The 6,003-nt window shown below is 40.8% G+C and overlaps 1 non-coding gene across 1 annotated transcript; it reads right to left on the bottom strand.

Annotated features, from left to right (window-relative positions):
- Window positions 1-756: 756 nt before the first annotated feature.
- LOC112738600 (small nucleolar RNA R71) lies at window positions 757-864 on the bottom strand. Its single transcript, XR_003169551.1, has one exon. It is a non-coding gene; the product is annotated as a small nucleolar RNA R71 (small nucleolar RNA).
- Window positions 865-6,003: the final 5,139 nt, after the last annotated feature.

Genomic DNA, 6,003 nt, shown 5'->3' with positions numbered 1-6,003 from the left:
AATTATTTTCGAAAATTCCTTCTCTCTCATCTTATTCTATTTATTTATTCATCTACTAACATCTCATATCACATCTCAACCCTCCTCACAGTTGTGTTTCTTCCATTATATTACATTCTTTGTCTCCCCCTCTTCTTCTACTCACACAGGGATCCCTATACTGTGGTATAAAGGACCCATATTATTATTATTATTATTTTTGTGTGCCCTCTTCTTTGTCATATGAGCAGGAGCAAGGATAAGAACATTCTTGTGGAAGCAGATCCAGAACCTGAAAGGACTCAGAAGAGAAAATTAAGAGAAGCTAAATTACAACAATCCAAAGATAACCTTTCAGAAATTTTCGAACAGGAAGAGGAGATGGCAGCCGAAAATAATAATAATGTAAGGAAGATGCTTGGTGACTTTACTGCACCTAATTCCAATTTACATGGAAGAAGCATCTCCATTCCTGCCATTGGAGCAAACAACTTTGAGCTGATACCTCAATTAGTTTCTCTGGTGCAGCAGAACTGCAAGTTTCATGGACTTCCATCTGAAGATCCTTTTCAGTTCTTAACTGAATTCTTGCATATATGTGATACTGTTAAGACTAATGGAGTAGATCCTGGAGTCTACAGGCTGATGCTTTTCCCTTTTGCTGTAAGAGACAGAGCTAGATTATGGTTGGATTCTCAACCCAAAGATAGCCTGAACTCTTGGGATAAGCTAGTCACGGCTTTCTTAGCCAAGTACTTTCCTCCTCAAAAGCTGAGCAAGCTTAGAGCTGATGTTCAAACCTTCAGACAGAAAGAAGGTGAATCCCTCTATGAAGCTTGGGAAAGATACAAATAGTTGACCAAAAAGTGTCCTTCTGACATGCTTTCAGAATGGACCATCCTGGATATATTCTATGATGGTTTATCTGAGCTATCAAAAATGTCACTGGACACTTCTGCAGGTGGATCCATTCACCTAAAGAAAACGCCTGCAGAAGCTCAAGAACTCATTGACATGGTTGCTAATAACCAGTTCATGTACACTTCTGAAAGGAATCCTCTGGGTAATGGGACGCCTATGAAGAAGGGAGTTCTTGAAGTTGATACTCTGAATGCCATATTGGCTCAGAATAAAATATTGACTCAGCAAGTCAACATGATTTCTCAGAGTCTGAATGGAATGCAAGCTGCATCCAACAGTACTCAAGAGGCTTCTTATGAAGAAGAAGCTTATGATCCTGAGAACCCTGCAATAGCAGAGGTGAATTACTTAGGTGAACCTTATGGAAACACCTATAACTCATCATGGAGAAATCATCCAAATTTCTCATGGAAGGATCAAAAGGCTCAACAAGGCTTTAATAATGGTGGAAGACACAGGTTTAACAATAATAATCCTTTTCCATCATCCACTCAGCAACAGACAGAGAACTCTGAACAAAATACTTCTAATTTAGCAAACTTAGTCTTTGATCTATCTAAGGCCACTTTAAGTTTCATGAATGAAACAAGGTCTTCCATTAGAAATCTGGAAGCACAAGTGGGCCAGCTGAGCAAAAGGATCACTGAAACCCCTCCTAGTACTCTCCCAAGCAATACAGAAGAGAATCCAAAAGGAGAGTGCAAAGCCATTGACATAAGCATCATGGTCGAACCTGTGAGGAGAGGAGAGGACGTGAATCCCAAGGAGGAAGACCTCCTGGGACGTCCAGTGACCAATAAGGAGCTTCCCTCTGAGGAACCAAAGGAATCTGAGACTCATCTAGAGACAATAGAGATTCCATTGAACCTCCTTATGCCCTTCATGAGCTCTGATGAGTATTCCTCTTCTGAAGAGAATGAGGATGTTACTGAAGAGCAAACTGCCAAGTTTCTTGGTGCAATCATAAAGCTGAATGCCAAATTATTTGGCATTGATACTTGGGAAGTTGAACCTCCCTTGTTCATCAATGAACTAAGTGATCTGGATCAACTAACATTGCCTCAGAAGAGACAGGATCCTGGAAAGTTCATAATACCTTGTACTATAGGCACCATGATCTTTAAGGCTCTGTGTGACCTTGGTTCAGGGATAAACCTCATGCCCCTCTCTGTAATAGAGAAACTGGGAATCTATGGGGTGCAAGCTGCTAAAATCTCATTAGAGATGGCAGACAGCTCAAGAAAACAGGCTTATGGACAAGTAGAGGACGTGTTAGTAAAGGTTGAAGGCCTTTACATCCCTGCTGATTTCATAGTCCTGGATACTGGAAAGGAAGAGGATGAATCCATCATCCTAGGAAGACCTTTCCTGGCCACAGCAAGAGCTGTGATTGATGTTGACAGAGGAGAAATAGCCCTTCAATGGAATAAGGACTCCCTTGTATTTAAAACTCAAGGATCTCCCTCTGCAACCATGGAGAGGAAGCAGAAAAAGCTTCTCTCAAAGCAGAGTCAACCAGAGCCCCCACAGTCAAACTCTAAGTTTGGTGTTGGGAGGCCACAACCAAACTCTAAGTTTGGTGTTGAACTCCCATATCCAAACTCTAAGTTTGGTGTTGGAGAGTCTCAACAAAGCTCTGCACATCTGTGAGGCTCCATGAGAGCCCACTGTCAAGCTATTGACATTAAAGAAGTGCTTGTTGGGAGGCAACCCAATTTCTATTTATCTAACTATATTTTTCTTAGTTATATGTCTTTGTAGGTTCATGATCATGTGGAGTCACAAAATAAATATAAAAATTGAAAACGGAATAAAAAATAGCAGAAGAAAAATCACACCCTAGAGGAGCATCTGTCTGGCGTTCAGCGCCAGAACAGAGCATGGTTCTGGCGCTGAACGCCCAAAATGGGCAGCTTCTGGGCGCTGAACGCCAGAACAGACATGGTTCTGGCGTTCAACGCCAGAAATGGCACACAAATGGGCGTTGAACGCCCAAAATGGCCACCAACCTGGCGCTGAACGCCCAAAGTTGGGTACAAAGGCATTTTTACATGCCTAATGGGTGCAGGGATGTAAATCCTTGAACACCTCAGGATCTGTGGACCCCACAGGATTCCCACCTACCTCCACTCCCATCCACTCCTCCCCATAAACCTACCTCATAAACTCCACCTACCTTCAAAATTCAAAACCAATTTCCCACCCAAACCCACCCATATGGCCGAAACCTTTCCCCCCTCCCTTCCCTATATAAATCCATCCATCCTTCATCAAATTCACACAACACATCCCTCTACACTCCCCTTGGCCGAAACCACATCTCCCTCTCCCTCTCCATATTTCTTCTTCTTCTTCTTCTATTCTTTTGTTTATTGCTTAAGGGCGAGCAATATTCTAAGTTTGGTGTGGTAAAAGCATAAGCTTTTTGTTTTTCCATTACCATTGATGGCACCTAAGACTGGAGAATCCTCTAGAAAGGGGAAGGGGAAGATAAAAGCTTCCACCTCCGAGTCATGGGAGATGGAAAGGTTCATCTCCAAAGCCCATCAAGACCACTTCTATGATGTTGTGGCCAAGAAGAAGGTGATCCCTGAGGTCCCTTTCAAACTCAAAAGAAATGAGTATCCAGAGATCCGACATGAAATTGAAAGAAGAGGATGGGAAGTTCTAACAAATCCCATCCAACAAGTCGGCATCCTAATGGTTCAAGAGTTCTATGCTAATGCATGGATCACCAAGAACCATGATCAAAGTAAGAACCCGGATCCAAAGAACTATGTTACAATGGTTCAGGGGAAATACTTAGATTTTAGTCCAGAGAATGTGAAGTTGGCGTTTAACTTGCCCATGATGCAAGGAGATGAACGCCCCTACACTAGAAGGGTCAACTTTAATCAAAGGTTGGACCAAGTCCTTATGGACATATGCGTGGAAGGAGATCAATGGAAGATTGACTCCAAAGGCAAGCCGGTTCAACTAAGAAGATTGGACCTCAAGCCTGTAGCTAGAGGATGGTTGGAGTTCATTCAATGCTCAATCATTCCCACTAGCAACCGGTCTGAAGTTACTATAGACCGGGCCATCATGATCCATAGCATCATGATTGGAGAAGAGGTGGAAGTTCATGAGATTATACCTCAAGAACTCTACAAGGTGGCTGACAAGTCCTCCACCATGGCAAGGTTAGCCTTTCCTCACCTCATTTGCCACCTACACAATTCGGCTGGGATTGACATAAAGGGAGATATCCTCATTAAAAAGGACAAGCCCATCACTAAGAAAAAGATAGAGCAAGCAAGAGAGCCCATTCATGGAGCTCAAGAGGCGTATGAAGCTTATCACCATGAGATCCCGGAGATGCCTCAAATGCACTTTCCTCCACAAAACTATTGGGAGCAAATCAACACCTCCCTAGGAGAATTGAGTTCCAATATGGACAACTAAGGGTGGAACATCAAGAGCACTCCATCATGCTTCATGAAATAAGAGAAGATCAAAAAGCAATGAGGGAGGAGCAACAAAGACAAGGAAGAGACATAGAAGAGCTCAAGGACATCATTGGTTCCTCAAGAAGGAAACGCCACCATCACTAAGGTGGATTCATTCCTTGTTCTTATTTCTTCTGTTTTTCGTTTTCTATGTTATGTGCCTATCTATGTTTGTGTCTTCATTACATGATCATTAGTAGTTAGTAACTTTGTATTAAAGTTATGAATGTCCTATGAATCCATCACCTCTCTTAAATAAAAACTGTTTTAATTCAAAAGAACAAGAAGTACATGAGTTTTAAATTTATCCTTGAACTTAGTTTAATTATATTGATGTGGTGACAATGCTTCTTGTTTTCTGAATGTATGCTTGAACAGTGCATATGTCTTTTGAAGTTGTTGTTTAAGAATGTTAAATATGTTGGCTCTTGAAAGAATGATGAATAGGAGACATGTTATTTGACAATCTGAAAAATCATAAAAATGATTCTTGAAGCAAGAAAAAGCAGCAAAGAACAAAGCTTGCAGAAAAAAAAAATAGGTGAAAAAAAATAAAATAGAAAGAAAAAGGAAAAGCAAGCAGAAAAAGCCAAAAGCTCTTAAAACCAAGAGGCAAGAGCAAAAAGCCAATAACCCTTAAAACCAAAAGGCAAGGGAAATAAAAAGGATCCCAAGGCTTTGAGCATCAGTGGATAGGAGGGCCTAAAGGAATAAAATCCTGGTCTAAGCGGCTAAACCAAGCTGTCCCTAACCATGTGCTTGTGGCGTGTAGGTGTCAAGTGAAAACTTGAGACTGAGCGGTTAAAGTCAAGGTCCAAAGCAAAAAAAAAAAAAAGAGTGTGCTTAAGAACCCTGGACACCTCTAATTGGGGACTTTAGCAAAGCTGAGTCACAATCTGAAAAGGTTCACCCAAATTATGTGTCTGTGACATTTATGTATCCGGTGGTAATACTGGAAAACAAAGTGCTTAGGGCCACGGCCAAGACTCATAAAGAAGCTGTGTTCAAGAATCATCATACTGAACTAGGAGAATAAATAACACTATCTGAAATCTGAGTTCCTATAGATGCCAATCATTCTGAACCTCAATGGATGAAGTGAGATGCCAAAACTATTCAAAAGGCAAAAAGCTATAAGTCCCGCTCATTTGATTGGAGCTATGTTTCATTGATAGTTTGGAATTTATAGTATATTCTCTTCTTTTTATCCTATTTGATTTTCAGTTTCTTGGGGACAAGCAACAATTTAAGTTTGGTGTTGTGATGAGCGGATAATTTATACGCTTTTTGACATTGTTTTTAGTATGTTTTTAGTAGGATCTAGTTGCTTTTAGGGATGTTTTCATTAGTTTTTATGTTAAATTCACATTTCTGGACTTTACTATGAGTTTGTGTGTTTTTCTGTGATTTCAGGTATTTTCTGGCTGAAATTGAGGGACTTGAGCAGAAATCAGATTCAGAGGTTGAAGAAGGACTGCTGATGCTGTTGGATTCTGACCTCCTTGCACTCAAAGTAGATTTGCTGGAGCTACAAAACTCGAAATGACGCTCTTCCAATTGCGTTGGAAAGTAGACATCCAGGGCTTTCCAGAAATATATAATAGTCTATACTTTG

The sequence above is a fragment of the Arachis hypogaea genome, chromosome 13 (assembly GCF_003086295.3).
Source record: "Arachis hypogaea cultivar Tifrunner chromosome 13, arahy.Tifrunner.gnm2.J5K5, whole genome shotgun sequence".
In the NCBI taxonomy this organism is placed as follows: Eukaryota; Viridiplantae; Streptophyta; class Magnoliopsida; order Fabales; family Fabaceae; genus Arachis; species Arachis hypogaea.
Note: the sequence above shows the minus strand (reverse complement) of the source record. Positions and strands in the feature narration are given on the sequence as shown.